Source organism: Balaenoptera physalus (assembly GCF_965194825.1).
Source record: "Balaenoptera physalus genome assembly, chromosome: 21".
In the NCBI taxonomy this organism is placed as follows: Eukaryota; Metazoa; Chordata; class Mammalia; order Artiodactyla; family Balaenopteridae; genus Balaenoptera; species Balaenoptera physalus.
Window position 1 is genome coordinate 32,540,967 of NC_138902.1, and position 10,024 is coordinate 32,550,990.

Here is a 10,024-nt window from a genome sequence, read left to right on the forward strand (position 1 = left end):
CCTTTTCTCCACACCCTCTTCAGCATTTGTTATTTGTGGTCTTCTTGGTAAAAGACATTCTGACAGGTGTGAAGCGATATCTCATTGTGGTTTTGATTTGCATTTCCCTGATAATTAGCGATGTTGAGCATCTTTTCATGTGTCTGCTGGCCATCTGCATGTCCTCTTTGGAAAAATGTCTATTCAGGTCTCCTGCCCAATTTTCAATCAGATTGTTTGTTTTTTTGATGTTGAGTTGTATAAGCTGTTTATATATTTTGGGTATTAATGCCTTATCGGTCATATCACTTACAAATATTTTGTCAATTCATCATTTTCTTAAAGACTCTTAGGGGACTTCCCTGGTGGCGCAGTGGTTAAGAATCCACCTGACAATGCAGGGGACACGGGTTCAAGCCCTGGTCCAGGAAGATCCCACATGCTGCAGAGCAACTAAGCCCGTGTGCCACAGCTACTGAGCCTGCGCTCCAGAGCCCATGAGCCACAACTACTGAAGCCCATGCACCTAGAGCCCGTGCTCTGCCACAGGAGAAGCCACTGCAATGAGAAGCCCACACACTGCATTGAAGAGTAGCCCCCGCTCACCGCAACTAGAGAAAGCCCAAGCGCAGCAACGAAGACCCAATGCAGCCAAAAATAAATTAAATTAAATAAATAAATTTATAAAAAAAAAAGACTCAGTCACCATCATGAATATTAGTCATCGCTCACTGGCACATTAGTGGACTGTACAGGTGGCTCCACTGAGGTGGCCTTCCACCCACTGTCTGCGATGGGTGTGACCTTGTGCTTAGCAGTGGGGTCACAAAGATGGTCGAGGCACTGTCTCTGCTCTCAAGGAGCTTACTATACAGCATGGAAGCAAGAACATACATTTTTTAAATGTATACAAAATACTTATAAATACCAAATGGATACTCCAGGTGCTTTAGGAGTCCAAAGGTGACAGAGATACCAGGGTGCCTTGGAGAGAGGGTCTAGATCTGGACTTTGAAGGAAAGTGCGATCTTGGAGCAGAGCAAGGGGAGACGGTGAGCAGAGGCTCAGAGTGAGGAAGCCAGTGGGGATGTGACGGGGACGATGAGGGAAACCTGCCCTTAGACCTCGAGCGAGTTACTCGAGGGTACTTACTTACCCTTCCTGAGCCCCGCTTCCCTCCTGCGTACCACCTCACAGGGCTGTCGTGAGGATAAGGTGAGACAGTCCACACGCATCTCAGGGTATAGTGCCCAGCACTTTGTGAATGTTCGATAAATATTTCTACTGTTAATAATACAGACTTTCGCAGGTGAAGGGTTGATAAATAACAGTGCCATGTTTATCTGGCCCTTCTGATCTCAGGATTTCAAAGATTGTTAGACACATATCTAACAGCAGCTAAGATTTTTCTCTATCTTCTACATAGGACGTTGGAGGCTAAGTCAACAGGCAGTAGTAGAACCAAGAATACAACCTAGGTCACATGCTTTAGAGCTGAGAAGGGATGTCACAGATGCATTAATGTGGTGGGTTTCAAACTTGAGTGTGTGTAAAACTCACACGAGAAAATTTCTCAAAACGCACATCCCTGAGCAGCACCCAAAGAAGATTCTGGCTTAGAAAACCTGACCGTGGGCTCTGGATTCTGAGTTTTAAACTAGGCTTTCTGGAGGCACGTCTACCACACTTTGAGAAATACTGGTCTAGTGAAGAGTCAGAACAAAGTTGGGCCTTCTATTTGGGGCTTGGCCCCTGCTTGACCAAGAGTGGCGTCTCCAGGCCTTTTATCCAGTGACAAAATATACATAATTTATACCACAAAAGTTTGCCTTTTTTTTTTTTTGGCTGCCCGGGGTCTTATTTGCAGCATGCAGGATCTTTAGTTGCAGCATGTGGGCTCTTAGTTGCGGCATGTGGGATTTAGTTCCCTGAGCAGGGATCGAACGCAGGCCTCCTGCATTGGGAGCACGGAGTCTTAACTACTGGACCACCAGGGAAATCCCCCCAATTTTGTCTTCTGTGGGGGGGAAGGCGTGCCAGAATTCAGACTCAAGCGTCTTAGGCCAACTCAAGTTTATTAATGAAGCAAAACTGATGTCTCCTTAGGGTGAAGCTGGTCCCTGTGGGGCAAGACAGGAAGTAACCTTTCAGCTGCTCCTGGCGGGATCCCTGATCCTGGGTCATGTAAAACAGCGGTCCCCAACCTTTTTGGCACCAGGGACCGGTTTCATGGAAGACAATTTTTCCACGGACCGGGGCAGGGTTGGGGTGATGGTCCAGGCGGTAATGCGAGCAATGGGGCGCAGCCGATGAAGCTTTGCTGGCTCCCCTGCTGCTCACCTCCTGCTGGGCAGCCCGGTTCCTAACAGGCGGGGACCCATGTTGTAAAGGGCTTGGAATGGGAGGTGCGGGGCCTGAGCCCGCCTCTTCCAGCTGCCGGCGGCTCCTGGCGTCCCTGGGCATCACTCCCATTGCAGCCTCCATTTTCACCTCACTTCTCCTCCTCTGCGTATCTCGAATCTCTGCCTATTACTCCTAAAACTGCATAACTATCATTGTGGCTTTTAAAATATACACTGTAATCTATGATACAATAAGTCTAAAAAGAAAAAGTCTATACTCTTATTTTTCAAAAATGTCTTCCGGGTGAACTTGAGAATCTTGAATTTAAGTCTCATTTTTGTCAAGGTCCATTATCATCACCAACACCCACTACCCCGTCACCTCATCTGAGATGCTGAGTAAAAGCCAGTACACGTAGAAATTAATTTGGGAAGAACGGCCATATCCCAATGTTGCGTCTTCTCATCCAGAAAGATGATATGTCTTTTTATTCGGATTAGATCTTCATTTACATTTCAGCCTTCTCTTTCCTCCCACCCTCGGACAGGTGTAAGGAGGGGATCAAAAAAATGGTGCTCGGCCCGGTCAAGGCAGCACTGCATCCCCTTTTGCTGCGGGTAAAGGGTGAACCAGCATGACCGTCCTTCTGCTTGGGGAGGCTTCCCTGATGCTCAGTTCCTGACCACCCTTGCTCATCAGGCCCATTCTCTCCCAAGGCCAAGGATGGAAGGATCTCCCCACCCTCGTCCACCCTAGAACTTTAGCCAAAGAGGGCATTCGGGGTGCACTGCAAAGGGAACGGTGCATATGAAACTTTGGCTTGGGATCCATTCGTTCCATTTTTCACTCTTGCTTCATATACTTTTGCTAGTATTTTATTTAGAATGTGTGCATCCATTGTAAGTGATATTGGTCGTGTGTGTGCACTTGGCAAGATATTTGTCAGATGTGGGTGCCAGGGTGATGCTGACTTCAAGAAATGAACTTTCTTCTTTTCCTGTGCGTTGGAGCAAGCATAAAGCAGGGACTCTTAGTAATAACCACCTGAGCTGGCCTCAGGGAGCTTTGTGCAAAAACAGCGCAGAAAACGAGCAATTAGAAGTACTGCTTGGGGGTGGTCTTTTGGACCGGCAGGCAGATCATTCTGCTTCCAGATGTTTGCTGTACGGAACAGATTGTGTCTCTACCTTCCCAGCTGGTTTAGAGAGTAAACTGACCTCACAGCATGCTTGTCAGAATTTCACAGAATCCTCCAGTCTGTGTCAGCGCGGCGCTCTGCAACACAGAGGAGCGCGGAGGGGTGGATGGACCCCAGGCCTCACAGCCCTTGGAATCGTTTCACGTGCCAAGGCCGAGGGGAGTGAGTGGGAGTCTGATCCAGGACAGCAGCGTCCGCACGTGTGGAGGGCAAGTTGTGCTGTACAAGGGCAGGGCTTCCTTGCTGGCCTTAAAAGTGATGTTCGCAGTTGGTCTTTAAAAAAAAAAAAAAAAAAGCTATAAGACGCAGGGAGATTGAACTGTGAGCCTAGTTTTCTTGATCTTTGTAGAAGAGGAGGCTTTGCTGGAAAGGTTTTCTCACCAGCAGGGGGACGGGCTGCTGCAGTCAGTAGCTCCATTTTGAAGCGGACTGGAAAGTAATAAAAACCTCACCCTGTTTTATAGTTAGTTCCACCCGCGCCTGCTGGAGGGACGAGGTGCTGTGTGCTGGGGGGGTGAGGAGAATGAATGGAGGGAAGAGTGGGAACCCCGGGCGACCTGTTAGGGACACTGGTCACTCTCTTTTCCACTAGAACCTGATTTTATATATATTTATGAAATAATTATATATTTTATATAAAATATATGTATTATGTATTATACAAAATGTGAAAAATACATCTGAAAAAGAGAGGAAGTGCCATTTCATTGAATGACCACTGTTCATTTCAATATATGGACATTTAAACTAAGTTACATAAAAGTCTTTCCTTCTAAATTTCACCTCAGGGTTTACGAATGAAATGCCATTCTGACATGGTTCTAAATGACCAGATGAAGATTTAAAATCAGATTCTAATGTGGCTGGAATAATACTGACACAGAAATAATTGCTTTTTGACAGGTGGTCCCACAGGTTTGTGGTTAGACCTAAAAATTCCAGGCCAGCAAGCTGTGCCTAGGAGCCCCCCTCCCTGGATCTCCGTGAAGAATAACCTGCTTCTCTGAGATTCCACCTTCCGTGAAGCTTAGAGATGCTCACAGCAAAGGGAACTGAGAAAGGAGTAGAGGTGCAAGTAGGCAAATGCGGTGTCCTGGAAGCCCAGGGAAGACAACTTCCAAGGAAGACAGAAAGAACTGGGTCTGATGCTGATGGTGGGTCAAGGAGAATGAGGCCTGAGGACTGACCGTCAGGTTTAACAGTGGGGAGGTCACTGATGATCCTGAGTAGACCAGATGAACGTATGAACATAACCGAATGCAGACAGGCAGAGGAAAGGGGCAGGTCACATGCTACCACGTCCCTGGCTGCTGTCCTAGACTTGTCAATCACAGCATTCCCCGTGCCCACTGTTCTCTTCCAAAACACAGCTCTACCTATGCAGACCCAGGCTAGTCCTCGCACATGGTGGTCTTATTCAGCACCATATGACAGGCTAACCATTGGCCTGGTGGGGGGAGCCTGACACAGAAGGCCCTGCCAATGCCTACCACATTCCCCTTCTGAAATATGCGAGGTAGGCTGATCTCAGTAGAATCTGAAGCTGAGAGACTGCACAAGGGGAGGTTGTGATGTAGGAAGGCCATGCTGGACCACTAGTGGGCTGAAGTTTCAAAATAGGCGGAACACGTGATCATGGAGCTCAATTTATAGAAATGCATAGAAAACGGCATGCAGATCAGAGTGCAGGGGCTGCCTGGTAGCAGGAGAAGAAGGGAGAAGCGCCCCCAGCAGAAGCAGGGATGGGGAACGTGGCTCAGTCACGTCTCGGTGGGCACTAGAGTCAGACCCACAAAGCACCGCCCTGTTCCGAACCTCCCACCAGCCCGGTGCCTCCCCTGAGCCCTGCCCTTCCATCTCCTCGAGGCTCTTCCCCCATCGCTGTGAAGGTCTGCACGTGAAGCCCCCTAGCTGAGCTCACTTGAGTGCAATGAAGTAAACCAACAACACAGTGGGCACTATTTTACTAAGTCAGAGTGTGAGCTCAGCAAGATGTGCTCAGAGGGTCCTGAATTAAAGCAAAAGAACAGAAACAAAATAGGAAAAGGGATTGATAGACCAGGCATCGGGATGTATTCAGAGCGCGGTAACAAAACAGGGGTCTTTCCAGGAGTCTAACAGGAAAGGGGTGGGTCTCTCACTGACTTCTGCCTTCCTGGGCTTGACCGAGCCCGTGATGAAGTGAGGACAACACGAGGAAGGCCAGACTTCCATAGTGATGAAAGTTTTGTTGTGCTGGAGAGACCGAGGTAGGCGGCGTCCTTAAGCTGGGAGCACTGAGTGAGCTGGCCCCTTGCATTCCTGAGGCTCAGTAGCTGGGTCATATGCGTTTGCTAAAGATATCCCAAGGTCACTAGACCTTTGACTGAGGTGGTTATTTTTGTTGAGTTCAGTGGTCCAGTTTGTCTTTTGCACATTGAATGTACAAAACTCAAAATTTGTTATGGTTCTGGGCACTGGGGTCAACTATGAGCTAGACCATTAAGGGATCAGGAAATCTCCCAACTAAACCGTCTTGGGAAGGCTCTCCGGGATCTCTGCTTTAGGGCACCAAGGAAGAAGTTTCCAGATCTCTTCCTGAACCATGGACATTAAAAAAGTATTCATCAGAGTCTAGATGATTTCAATCAGATTAACTGTAGCCTCTTGATTTTCATTTTGTAGACTGAGTTTTAGACTTATTACAGTGATATTTATTGAGCAACTACTTTGGGCCAGGCTCCATCTCAGTGCGGGAATGCCACGTGAGTCAACAGTAACGCTATTCCTGTCGTAAGGGGGGCTGATGACTCAGCCCCTCACAGTACAATCGGAGGTGCTAGCATGCTCTGCAGTAAAAACAGCCCAGAATTATTCTGGCTTACAGCCTATTGACTTTACCACTTCCTTAGTACAACGAGAATTTTATTGCCTATTTACCTAGCAGGTTAAATGAATATTTGTGAGGTTCACAGAGGCTGATGGCGAAATTCCTAGATGTGTCTTGTCAATGCTGGATCATTTCCTAGTCAACTGTGGTCTCTCAGTAGTGACCAAAAATACTTAGCATTTTCCTCTTTCATGGAAGCCATGGGAACCATGATTCTCACGAAGGAGACCTTTCAGAAGGGTGGGGACTGCTGGGGGGAGAGGGAGACGAGAGGAGAGGAAGTGGGGGAGACAGAGATGGGCAGAGAGATGCAGAGGGATGAGTCCACCGCCATCCCTCACAGTGCGTGGCAGGAGGCTGGAGGGGACGGGAGAGGTGGCTCAACCCGCCGTGGCTCCGTGGAGAAAGGCACGTGTGAGGGCAGAAAGTTGCGTGGTCTCCGAGTTCCCGCCACTGCCTGCGCATCAGGCTGGGGTGCAGCTATTTGGTGACCTGGCACTTTCGGGAATTGACATTTCCCTGCATACGGTGTTACCCGAAACAGAAAGACCTCTTCAGAGAGTTTCTTTTCAGAATGTGTCCACTGAATATCTGTGACCTCTTTTGGCTCCTCCCGCCTCCCAACGTAGGTGAGACACCTAAGGATGTAACTGAACTGCCCCCCGTGGAGAAGCCAGCAGGGAGCCACGCTGAGCCGGAGCCCGGGAGTGCCTCTGGGTCCTGACCCAACTCAGTTCTCTTCCACTTGAGCAAAAAAGAAAGTCAGCAGGGAGGGCTTCCCAGGAGCAGTCACTTAAACACCACTCTGTTTGAATTGATTTCTCTCTCTATGGACTGAAAAAATAGAAACGCACAAATAGCTACCTTCTGCTCCCCAGAGCCCATATCCAGACCAGCAGGGCTCCTATGTGGATAAAACAAAAGAAATGTGTGAATGAGCCACACCCAAAGCAATACTACAGTATTCGCGACAATAATTATGTTGTCCTGAATCCAGCCTCTAGCATCAAGGACAGTCATTACCATCGCGTTGCTGTTCTCCTTGTTGTTCCTCCCCCCCCTTTGCCACCCCAAGTTTTGGGTCTCTTGCCCCGGGTTGGAGATTGTGGGAGATATTTCTTTAGAGGCAGAGGACACAATTTGAAGTCTTTGGAAGGGAAGAGGTGGAAGGTGGCAGAGTGACAAGAGACTTGGAGAAATTCCCTCTGGGCTGGCAATGGAATAGAGATTTGAGTGGATTCTGTGAGTAACAGAGATGCAAGCACTGCCCCATCACCCCCACCCCAACCCCCTTGGGGAAGAGGAAGGAACTCAGAGTACTTGGCTGTGAGATCTAGGGGAGGGGAAAAAAAACCAAAAACCCTTTTCCCCTACCCTCTTAGATTCAGTGACTTGGGCCCGTGAATTAAGCTGACAAAAGACAGGTTAACAGGAGAAAATGCATACAGCTGAAAAACTATTTCCAATTTTACGTGCCCAAGGCTTCATAGAAAAGAAGTAAAAAACCCAAAGAAGTGGTTAGATTTGGGGGGCTTATATACCATTTTAACAAAGGGAGATAAATTGTGAGGTGACTAGACAAAAGAAAGGGATTTGGGCTTTGAGGGATAATAAGTTGTGGGAAGGTGAACTAGGAAAGAAATGGAAGATAAGGGTTTTTTAGTAAGGTTGTTATGCAAACTCATCATGGTGCTGGCCCTCTGTCTCCTGTGATAAAGGTTGCTCTCTTCATCCTGGTACAGGAGAGGGGGGACATTTATGCCACCGCCACAAAGGGAAATCTACGCCCTGCTTTTGGGCAGTTAAGAGGAGGGCAGAGGACTCTTCCTGCGTTTGTTGATCCTCAACTTCCTTCTGCTCAAAACAGAGTGTCATATTTTGGGGTGGCATATTCTGAACCCTTCAGAGGAGTCCCTAAGGAGGCCAGACCCTACATTCAGAGGGCTGAATGACAGTCTTTAGGGACCAGGCTGGCTTGGGCACAAAGTGCATCTTGGCGGTGACCCCTGATGGACAAAGGCTGGAGGCCCAACTTTGGTTTTTTGGACACTACAGATATGCCAGTGATTCTCGTGTGACCCTAGAGATGGGAGGAGACCCAAACATGACTGAGATTGAATTTCTCACCACACAGGCAAGTTGACTTAGTATGACTCAGAAACTTCAAAATGTGGCTTTTTTTTTTTTTACTACTTGTTTTAGAGTAAAATTCATAACCATTAGCTACATATTATCTCATTAAAACTCACAATAATCCTACGAAGTTGGTATTACTGTCATCACCATTTTGCAGGGGACATCAAACCTTAAAGGGGTAAATAACTCAATTACGCACAGCTATTCAGGTGGTGCTGGGAACCACCCGGAAGGGATTGCCCCCTCCATCCTACTTTGTATAATAATTGGTTATGGACTCTTCAGTTTTGAATTTGGCTAAGCCTTTATTTTGAAGTGGTTTCTCCTGAATTCCTTTACGAGAAATTGAATTCATTTTATAGCACTCACTGTATAGATCCAGTTGGTCACCGCACCTAGAAGGCAAGGTGCCTTGGTGGAGAACAGGGACGCTGTTTCCCCTACAGGAGGGCACAGAAAGACACTCAAGTGTCACCCACTACACGCCCCCAAACCCACTTGCTCTCAACCACGCAGGGAAGGGAAATTCTGGCTCAATGTTATTAAAAAACAAAACCTTAAAGAAAAAAAGAAAAGTCAAAGAAACATGTATAAGAGAGTTCTTTGTAACAGTTTGGTAACCCGAACAGAAAAACCTTTGATAAGATCTCTGGGAGAGCGAAAGTAATTCTCCTCTCTCACTCTCTGAGTACGGATGGCTGCGGGTCAACCCTGAAACAAGATGACCGATTCCACCAGCATCAATGAGGCCCTAATCCTGGAGGAAGGAAGTGGGGTCCGGTTTCCACTGCTGCTATAAAAAAAATCAGGGCTTTGTTTCTCAGGATTGCTTTTCCAGTAGTTGTGACACACGGCGGTTTGCTTTGGCAGGAAAAACGCCTTCGGAACTCAAAGGGCTGTTTTGGCCGGAGCCGCGCTGAGCTCGCGGGATGTTTCTCCTTGAGGCCACTGGGTGGCGCTCGAGGAGCCGGGATGGCGGGCCCGAAGTGGGCAACACGCAGAGGTGACTCCGAGGGAGAGGAGTGAGGCCAACCCTCCTCCCAAAGCCATTTTCAGTGTGGACAGTCGCGGTTTTCTCCCTCTTCTATAAAGAAGGAATAAAAGCATATTTAGAAATGATGTTCTTGGGCTTCCCTCGTGGTGCAGTGGTTGAGAGTCGGCCTGCCAATGCAGGGGATACGGGTTCAAGCCCTGGTCTGGGAAGATCCCACATGCCGCGGAGCAACTAGGCCCGTGAGCCACGACTACTGAGCCTGCGCGTCTGGAGCCCGTGCTCCGCAACAAGAGAGGCCGCGACAGTGAGAGGCCCGCGCACCGCGATGAAGAGTGGCCCCCACTTGCCGCAACTAGAGAAAGCCCTCGCACAGAAACGAAGACCCAACACAGCCAAAAATAAATAAATAAATAAATTTAAGAAATGATGTTCTTACTTGGAAAATGCTATTTTTATTGGTCTGTAAAAGACCATCGGCGTCAGAGCGTGCAAACGCAACGTCAAG

The 10,024-nt window shown here is 48.1% G+C and overlaps 1 long non-coding RNA gene across 1 annotated transcript; it reads left to right on the top strand.

Moving 5' to 3' along the window:
- The first annotated feature begins 1,885 nt into the window (after positions 1-1,885).
- Positions 1,886-9,644, top strand: LOC309651609. Its single transcript, XR_014258251.1, has 2 exons — positions 1,886-8,523; positions 9,396-9,644. It is a non-coding gene; the product is annotated as an uncharacterized lncRNA (long non-coding RNA).
- The last annotated feature ends 380 nt before the right edge of the window (positions 9,645-10,024 follow it).